The 10494-nt window shown below is 39.5% G+C and overlaps 1 long non-coding RNA gene across 1 annotated transcript in view; it reads left to right on the forward strand.

The window, feature by feature from the left end:
- Window positions 1-9222, forward strand: part of LOC146398748 (uncharacterized) — an 84244-nt gene extending 75022 nt beyond the window's left edge. The window contains exons 3-4 of the long non-coding RNA XR_014817210.1: window positions 3836-4006; window positions 5800-9222. This is a non-coding gene — a long non-coding RNA (uncharacterized LOC146398748). The remainder of the gene's footprint in view (window positions 1-3835; window positions 4007-5799) is intronic.
- Window positions 9223-10494: the final 1272 nt, after the last annotated feature.

Genomic DNA, 10494 nt, shown 5'->3' on the forward strand with positions numbered 1-10494 from the left:
ACATTGCAGTTGCCACAGGCTGTGGCCCAAACTGAGGGTAATTGGTAAACGACCTTGCAAAGGCACTTTTAACCATCTCTCTCCACCTGAGTGATCAGGATAGCTTGTCGTCATGTGGAGTGGGTTGCAATACATCTGAAATGTCCTTCCACAAGGCTGCCTAAATTCCTGAGCTCTCTGCCTGCAATGATTGGCCATGATTGGAGTACGTCCCAATGTTGGAGGGAGCACTTTCCATCATACAGATGACATTACCTTCCTCGTGAAACCTTTCAGGTTTCTTGAACATATTTCACGTGATAACAGCCTCAATTTGTGGTCTGAGCTGTGGACCTCATCATGGGGCACATGGTGAATTTCCCATGCCCCATATCCCTGTCAAGCTGCAGAGAGAATTGGACATTTTAATAAAGGCATATATATGTATGACTGGGTCACTTTGCTGTACCTTCAAAATATAGGCTTGAGTGGCTGATGAGGGGGAATGAGATAACCCCAGTCCGAGCCGTACCTTTTCGGTGAGCAGTCTGCATCTTGGAGCAGCAGGTCGTCAAAAGCGCATTTCTCATTCGCACCATGTGTGCTAAGGCCGTCTGCCCTCTTCCTTCAACTGTGTCACCTTTTACACACATTGACACCTTGGCGTCTATGAGGGGCACTGCATAGAACTTATGTCCTCTTCTACCCCTTTCTGAAAGTTCTGAACACTGGGAGTTTCGAATGAAAATTAACGTGGGATGGGAGACAGTAACCTCCGACTTTTAACCCCAACATGCACAGCTTATATTTAGACTTCAAGGAAGTCTAAGGATTATGGTCATCAAGTTGCAGTTTCTAGGTCAACATTTTTCTTAAGATGGCCCTGCTTCTTTACTACAAGTATCTACATTGGATGGATACAGAATAGAAAAGAAATACCTAAAACAAAAAAATTGGGTTCACTATCCATGGGTTGGATAAAGGATGCTGTCCTTGCTTGTGGTGCAGGAAAGACTGCCCACACTGCCGTTGGGTGGGAAAGTTCTTGCCTGTGGAATAGCCTGTGTGACTTCCTTCTTGGCAAATTCACTGATACACCTATGCCAGGTGGTTGCCACCACCCCGAATTTGGACAACTGCTGGATTTATCACGTACCACCTGACCCTGCAGATAAACATCTGGATACCACAAGTGGAACTGAAATTGACTAATAAAAAAATCTCTTATTATCTTATTATCTTAGATGATTGTCATCCTAGAATTAGAATATTCTATCTGAACTCCTGAATTTCCCATCCTGAGGACCTCATCGGAACCTAATTACTTCTCCCCAATACCACCACTCTGGGGGTTAGGACTTAAATATATGAATTTGGGCAGGGGCGGGGGACATCCAGTCCAAAAACATATCTTCTCTTCATCTGCCCCTGATTTTTTCTCTGCACATTAATGACTTTGTTTTACACTGAGCACACTTCTACCTCATGGCCTTTCATACTACTTGTTTTGTCTCCCTGGACGTACATTCCAAATACCATCCCATGGTCTACTCCCTGGGCTCCTTTGATATTTGGGTCATCTCAGTACATAATTCCCTAACTCTGTTATTGAATATTATCACACCCTTATTCTCCTACCTGATCTGTCCTCTTTGGTAGCTCTAGTCACCTAGTAATCTACAACATATAATTTTTTAGTATTGTCTCTCTCATAAAAATGTAAATTCTATTAAAGCAGAGATATAATTTTTTAAAAGATTTACTGCCACATCCACAACATGTATAATCATGGAGACATACAATTAAACATATGTACTTTTGAATGGAATCAGATTACAATGCACTTCTTTGGGTCACCTAGGGGAAAATACATAATTGGAATTATGAAAACAATGATTGAATGTCAGTCACATGATTTTTTGTTTAATGTCTGTTTTGCCATTATTGGATTTTGCACTCCATGGAGCAGTGGCTTTTCTGCATGATTTAGTACCAAAATTTTAGCTGTTTGGACATTGCCTTGCTTACCATTGGAGCTTAGTGAGTACTAATTAGTGTATGACTATATTCCCATCTATCTATTTATCTATCTTATATAAGGATAGTTTGTTACCAGTAGGACTCCCTATTATGATTTTCTGCTTCGAACTAGACAACTCTTATCTAAATCGCTGTGCATTTTTCTCTGTGTTATCTATGTGGTATCTCTATGTTATAGCACTAGAAAATCCAAGAAACTCAATTAAGTGTGGGAAGAACCCTCCCTTTGAAACTTAAAGGTGTTTAGAGCAATTTTGCTTTTATTTTACAGAGAACATTTTATTTTTTAAAAAATTCAACCACCTTAACAAACCTGGTTTGTCAAGATAAATGCCACCTGCAGCATCATGTATTGCAGTTACTGAAATGATCCATTTGTGGACAAATCAGTTGGTGTTTTCCGTAATGTCTGGCACAGCTGGTTTTTAATTTGTCTGTAAAGCAGAGCCATTCCCTCTGGAGTAAATGTTTTCATTTGGATACTTAGGTTTGTCATGTTTGCAAACAGTATTTTCTTCACTTGCTGGGCTAGAAGAGAAGGGTTAGAAGAGAGTAAATCTTAACATAATACAAGTGCGCAGTCCGTAACTTCTTTCCCGGTTAGCTTGCTTCTTATTCTAGATAAATAGATAATATTCAACATAAATGAATGGCCAGAATAATCAATTAAAGAGGCATGGGCTCATTTGGCCTAACCTATTTAAATTCTCAACGTGGTATCCGAATAAGCATATTTACCTGGACCCTTCCAAGACACTTCTACCTGCTTCCTACAAACAGTGGGATCACGACAAGGAACGTTGCTGCCGTTTTGTAAATGAAGGAAAGAAAACCAAACATGATGAGTTGAGTTGCCATTAAATCTAGGGTCAAGAATAATGCCAGGATTCCTTTTGTTCTAGTTCAATCCTTTTTCTACTATTTATATTAGTCTACATCCACGATGAGTAGGTCATCGACTTGGCTTTGTTATCACCATATTTACACTTGGCTGTCAGACTTTCTTAAAATCACACTGCTTTAAAGCACATAAAGGTGAGCAAGAAGTGAAAGGAAGGTGATTACATTCAAATATTAGGAAGACACCATGATTCTAACATCAGTATACGTGGTAAAATTTATCTAGATCAGAAAGATAGAACAGGAGTTCCCGTCGTGGCGCAGTGGTTAACGTGAATCCGACTAGGAACCATGAGGTTGGACGTTCGGTCCCTGGCCTTGCCCAGTGGGTTAAGGACCCGGTGTTGCCGTGAGCTGTAGTGTAGGTTGCAGACGCGGCTCGGATCCTGCGTTGCTACGGTTCTGGCGTAGGCTGGCAGCTACAGCTCTGATTCAACCCCTAGCCTGGGAACCTCCATATGCCGCGGGAGCAGCCCAAGAAATGTCAAAAAGACAAAAAAAAAAAAAAAAAAAATGGTGGAACAGTTGAAGGAAAGGCTAGGTGGGCTATTTTGGAGGGCAGAGTGTTTTTAATAACAGTGCACAGATGCTATGTCGTCGAAAGGGGAATTGACGTGTTTAGTGTCACAAACATGTTTTAAGGTTTAGCTTTTTAATTCTTTCATATCTCATGCTTATACATAAATCTTTTTTCAGGATTATGATAAAAGAATGTTATCTTTGTGTCTATTGTTTCAACTTGGGTGTTGAAATCTATATTTAATAGACATCTAGGTTTTAACAGGCCCTACAAGGCAATGCTGATGCAGTCTAAGTTATGTGCCCTGCTTATTTAGGGTCGAGGGTGAATCTTTGGAGCAAAGAGCTCCCAGAGCACAGTGGCTCAAAGATAACAGGTGTTAGTTTTCCTTCAAAGGGGAGTCTACGTGCAGGAGGCCGTCCCTGCCCGTGCAGGATGTCATCGCCATCGTGATTGTGCTGCAGGGATCCGTGGCTGTCACCGCAGATGTGCTGAAGGCTGGCGCACCCACACGTGTGCATGGTGCAGCCTGAGCAAGTGGCAGAGACTAACGAACCATTAGTCAAGGTGATAATGTAAAAAATAATACAAATATATTTATATTACATTTATAATATAAAAAGATACCTATATCTGTAAAGATATATACATATACACATATCTATGTAAAAAAGATAATATAAAAAGAGCATATATGTATATATGTATGTATGACTGGGTCACTATGCTGTACAGCAGAAATGGACACAGCACTGTAAATCAACCATAATTTACTAATAAGGTGATGCTTACTGCTCCAAAGACAGACCCCTAGATCTCGGTGCATTTGCCCCTTGAAGTCTGCTTCTCACGCACATGGAGCCCTGGACAGGCGGTCCCGTCCCGTGGGTAGATCTCTCCCAAGAGCAGGCTGAGGACCAGAGCCTTTCCTGGTGATCGCTTTACTTAGGTTCCACATGTGAGTTCCAGGCTGGCTTTGCCTTCCTCCCGCCTCCGGAGAGGAAAGGATCATGAAGCAGCAATGTGGGAGCAGCTCACGGAGCAGAGGCAGTGGGGCTGCTCATTTGCATCCCCTTCTAGTTTCTAGGATGCAGCAGCACCGCCACGGCGGACTGAAAGCAGGGCTGGAAGATATGACTTGCTGTGCGCAGCAAGAACGGAAGTGTGTTCACTCGGCAGCTGCAAGGGTTGTGCCAGCCGGAGCATGGTTTTATTTTTTTAAGTTGTAATTGGACGTTACATCTTTCATTCCCTCGTTTCTTATTGACTTAATCACATGGCAACGTGAGCTGCAGGAGCTGGGAAAAGAAAGTCCTCTCTGAGGCTTACATTCAGATCAAATTTGCGGAAGGAGGAAGAAAGCAATTTATAACTGATGAAAACTTAGCAGTTTCTGCCACACCTTTTCACCCGTAAAATCGCAAATACATTTGTTTAGTGAAAGTTGAATATGAATCGTGGGAATAGCATTGACCCCCAGCTAATTTTCATTTCGCAAAGGTTTCTGAAGAAATAAAGTGACAACAGAAACAGTTCCATTTTTCCTTTTCATCTAGCGTTAGATGTTCTGTCTCTCAGTCTTAACAATAGATAGAAGGGCTTTGGGGAGTCTTACTTTTTCGTCAACAAGCTTTTATTTATTTAGGAGAAATGCTTCGGGTTTAGTACTCTGGAATTTTAAAGAAAGCCTTTACTAAAACATAGGTTTAGTGAAGTGCTTTGCTTTTACTGGGAATGTGGCAGATGCCAGTCTAAATAAATTTCTATATAACTGATTAGCAGCTGTCTCTCAGGAAAGTGTAAGCAGCAGCGTGACACTTAAGAATCCATCCTTCATTTGGTGAACAGGAGCCTTGCAAAGGAAATTATGTTTCCAGGAAAAAAACAAACAAACTAATATTTAACTATAAGAATTAAACTATTGTTTGTCAGGAACACTGCAGAATATTTTCTCAGATAGTAGCTACTTCAGTGATTTTATTGGTAGTAGGGCTGTGTCTGTAAGGCAGGGCGGGATGAAGAACTAAAACCAGAAGGGGCTAAGACGTAAAACTGAGGGAGAAGGGAGATGAAAACACGGAGGATGTGACGTCGTCCAGGAAAACGCCCTTGAGTGAAGGCGGACCCTTGGCAAACGTCGCAGAGCTGAGAAGAGGGTTGTGGCAAACTCACAGGACGTGCGAATGAGCCCTCAACCACCCCCCGTGGTTTGTTTTTACGGTTGGCACGTTTCCGCTTGCTTTCCCGTTTTCTGCAGAGGGTAGGACATCTTCTAACGTGCCCAGCGTTCTGATGCCACCCCGCCCCCTCTGCACTTCCGTCCCAATCGTGTTCTCGGTTTACGTTTGTTGTGCTTCTAGGATGAGACACAGAGGAGCGTGCTCTTTCACGTGCGACTGGAACCATCCACGCCCTCGTGCTTAGTACCGTGGGTGAAGCAGCTCCTCCAGCAGATGCCCGTTCCTCCCTGTGTTCGCTCATCTCAGACCCTCCTGTTCTTGAAACCGTCAGCACCCCCTTTCTCACCTATCATCAGTGGGGTTCTCTCTAAAAGGCAACCTCATTAGCATACAGTGACTCTAACATCTGTTGAAAAATACAACTCTTTTCATTTCACAAAGGCCTTCAGCGTCTGCACTGCTGCCAGAGACGTATCCTCGCATGTTTTCGGCACTGGCTCCCGTGGCGGTTGACTCTTCACCTCCTCCCTCCACGGCTTTGTCTTTCTCCATCCAATGAAACCATCCCTTCCACTGTTACAAAGGAACTCTGTGTTGGCAAATCCAAAGATACATACTTTCTTCTCGCCTCACTTTACTCAATATTTCGTAGACATTCAGTCCAATGGTTGATTCTCCCTTTCTCCAATGAGCTAGTATTGTTTAGATTCCTTGATAAGAGGCACTCTTGGGTTTCCTCATTCATTGGTTTCTTCTTTTCTAGATCCCTTTTTTTTCCCCCTTTTCTACATAGTTCCTAAACATGGCACTTTGAATAACCTCCCTCTTCCTCACTGGTTTTCAAATGAATGAAGAGATAAAAGAGTTAATCAGTTGGGAGCAGAATAGAGTATTTGTGAATGATAAAATGGACATTGAAGACTGTGGCTTATGTATGTGGGCTAGTGGTCTTTCCAGTCACTGGCCTCGGATGTTAACAGAGTTGTTTGGTCAATATCAGTTTAGATCCCTCCTACCTGCGTGTTCTTCATCAAAGCTGACAAAATAAAAGAGAGGAGAGGAAAGAACAGAACTAAGCTTAGGCAGGATCATTATCCTAAACTGGATGCATGCCATTATGAGACGACTAGGGAACAACAAAGACAGGCCAGCAGCGCTGCTTCCTCTCTGTGGCAGGAAACGTTGTAAATGAGTGTGATGGGTAGAGGCAAGCCCCATAACAGCTGGAACTGTGAAGGTCATAGAAAGAGATATAAGCCACAAATACTCTGTGACAAGGCTGTGACAAGTCCATAAATAAAGGAGAGAAAGCATCTGATCAGAAAGACCGTCTTAGGGTACCCAGTAGAAAATAGCATCCTTATCCATTTAGCCATTGCTTGCTTCCTCTTACACCCCTTGGAGGCTGACGCAAATAATTGCTCTTTTATGATTTGCCTAAAGTACAAGCGAAAGACCTTGAGTACAGGATCTTCATTTTGTTCAGGCTGTCTCCCCAGCATCTCTAAGAGTAACCAGAATGTAGTATGCATCGTTGAATGAATGAATAAATGAATTCAAAGACCACACTGTATAGAGAAGTGTCACATCTCTTCCATTGTTGGAAGAGATTACTGGTCTCTGGGTTGATCAGGGAAGGCTTCAATGAGACACAATTTAAGCTAGACTACAAATAATACAACTGTGCTAATAAGCAAGATGGTGAGAAGAGCATGACCAAAAGTAAAGTTTAAAAAAAAACAAAACACAAGACAGATTTTGGGTGTATGACAGTTATTAGCATTGACAATACATGAACAGCTTCTATTTATCGCAGTAGTATAAAAAAACAACATGAAATATCTGCAAGATATAAAAGCACACATTTAATTTTTTAATTTATTTTTCTCTTGGAATGATTACAAGTTACTGACTTTAATTCAGTATTTAACTTTATAAATTTATATATTCTAGAGAAGACGATATGGTGTGTGTGTGTGTGTGAACACAAGTATTTGTACATGATTGTGTATGTATAACAATCCCTACAAACACTATTTGGACAGTTTATGCTTATTGAAAACATATGAATTATATTCTTTGAAATGGTTTTTGTTATCTAACTTATTTCCAAAAGTTACAAATGACTTATTGCCCCATATCGACATATTGGCAAAGCCATTGTTTTTCCCAATTACTCTAGTTTATATATTCTAGTTTTCTTACTTCAAATTCTTTCAGTATAGTAAGCTGAAAATCTCTTTTCTGGGTTCAGAAGCTTCCTATAAGTAGAATAATCACATGCTGTTTTATTTCTTGCGGGTTCTGTTAATTGCAGTATGAAGTAATGTGGCCTGAAAAATATAAAAATTGTCGGTGCCTATAAGGTTTTCATTGATTCACTGAAAAATGAATGTGAGATTGGAAATATTCTAGTATTCTTTTTCTGCAAGAGAAAAATTTCAAGTCGATAGAACAATCAAGAATTGCATAGATACGATGCCTGCAGTTTCTCACTAGGAGGTTCAGTAATCTTCTGATTCTTTCCCTATAATATCGCACAAAATTGCTTGTATTAGGCAACTAACAGGTAGCACAAGAGCACGATTATGAATGAGATGGTTTTCTCTGATCGACAGGCTACATCTGATTTTTAATGTTGCATTTTATCCTCATTGATTGGAACATGCGAATAGTCCCTCTTCAGTGGAATGGCTCAGCTTGTAGATGAAATCATAATTGTTTTGTGTTAGCCCACACATTTTCAAGCTTTTAACAGTAATCTTAGGCCTGAAATGGAAATGTATGTTTTTTTAATATAAAACTTATCTGAAACACCCAGAAAGGTCAATTTCATTGTTCTCCTATATGAAAAACATTTTAGTCAACTACAGAATTGAGGGCACTTACCACCATCACACTTCAGCTGAGAAAATATGTATTTTTTAATCCACACCATGTGTGGCCCCCCGGAGATTTTCTCTGCCCTAGACAAACAGCAGGTCCCATAGGAGGGCCACTAGACCAAGCATATTTTCACCTTGCCCACTGTGAAAACTTGGGAAAGAGGAGTATTTTATAACTCTGATCTTTAAAAAATTGCATCTAACTCTCTTTCCACTAATCCTTAGGCATGCATGATGGTTTAGAACATATTGTTTCTGAAGATGATAAAGGACACATACTTTTCCTACCACACATGGATTTACTAAGCCCTCTTTTTTATGAGGTGAAGATAAAAAAATCTTGTGAATATTAAATATGATTTTCCTATAGTAACCCAAGAAAGAATAGCTACAAAAATCAATGCACATTGAGAAGTGAAAATGCTATCTCTGAAAAGACACCTATGTACATATATTTTACATAATATCAAGCTGTCATCTTGTACTTTGGGTTTTAGAAATTACAATAATACAATTGCATAGTTATTATTTTAATATCATCACTAATTGATTTTGCTCCACAAATACTTTTGTTGTTTGTGTTTTCCAAAATAAGTAATAGCACAATGAAAAATTGGAGATTTAATTTTTATTTGTGAATCTTTATAATCATTTCTATCTCCTTGGCATACACAACATGATCGAGAATAAAAGAGCAAATATGGAATAAAAAAGAAAAGATTAAGCAAGCATTAATATGAGTTTTCCATTTTCATCTTCCTATCTACGATTTTTTAATTAGTTTTTTTCTATTTACGTATTTGTCTATGTAATTATTTCCCTTAGAAGTATTAACTAACATTAGGTAAATGGACAAGTTATTATTCAAATCTCAGTAATTTTTCTATTTCTTTTAATATTTAAATTTATTCATTCATTGAGATGTTTATTAAACATCAAATATTTATTGAGGGCCTGGTAGTTTCTGAGTTTAATTCCAGTTCTCAAAGAGCTTAAATTATATTAGGATCTTGACGAGCAAATGAGAGTATGTTTCAATATGCAACAGAATAAACAATGATATTCTCATTGTTGGTTTAAGCCACTAGGATTTTAAATGGTTTGTTCTATAGCAATGAGTGATAAATAGGTCAAGACACAGTAAGCATCATATATACAAACAAATAATAATACGTTGGAAGCATTGTTCTCAAGTATTTTGGAGTCAGGATTTCTGTACACTCTTAAAGCTGTTGCAGACCACGAAAAGCTTATGCCTATGTTAATATCTATTGATATTTACCATTCTAGATGTTGAGATGGACTTTTAGAATCTATATATTTGCTTAAAAATGCCGATAATTAATCCACTATGGGTGAGTGCCTCAGTCATTCCTAGCAGAGAACATCACCCTTGGCAGGCTGGGACTCACACAAGAGGCAAGAAACTCTGTCAGGGGTTTTCCTTCAAGTGACAGACTCACTCAGTTCATTTCCAAGAAACATTTGGAATTACACGTCTGAATATCCCTAGTTTGTCTGTCAATCGTTGTTTCAAATGAAACTATTCATGTCAAAGGAGCCAGTTCAGCTTACATCTCAAATAATTGCACAAGTGCACTTCATCGAGGTGACCTTGTGCAGTAGCAGTGCTCATGCACAGGTCTCATCTCATCTACAGATGATCAAAGTAATGTCTACTTGGAGATCCAGATATATTACAATGAACCTTTGCTGTTGATATATCAAGACACGTCTTACATGATATTGCCTTTAAAAATGTGTGGCTACTTGTTTATGAAGAATACAGGACCACTCATACATGCAGTCTATTTGTTGACTCGTGCAGTGTGGTCCCATCCTTGGATTTGTGCCGAGATGCTAGCAGTTTTACCCATTGTATCATCAGTGTAAATGACAACGCAGCATAAAAAATATATAATACTATCATATTATTATGGAAATAGTCTGAGTGTTATGGATGACCTATGAAGGTCTCAAGGACTGACTG

This window comes from Sus scrofa, chromosome 10 (genome assembly GCF_054392235.1).
Source record: "Sus scrofa isolate SSC_HxYL_T2T_F1_AM1 chromosome 10, Sscrofa_HxYL_maternal_Yorkshire_Landrace_v2.0, whole genome shotgun sequence".
NCBI lineage: Eukaryota > Metazoa > Chordata > Mammalia > Artiodactyla > Suidae > Sus > Sus scrofa.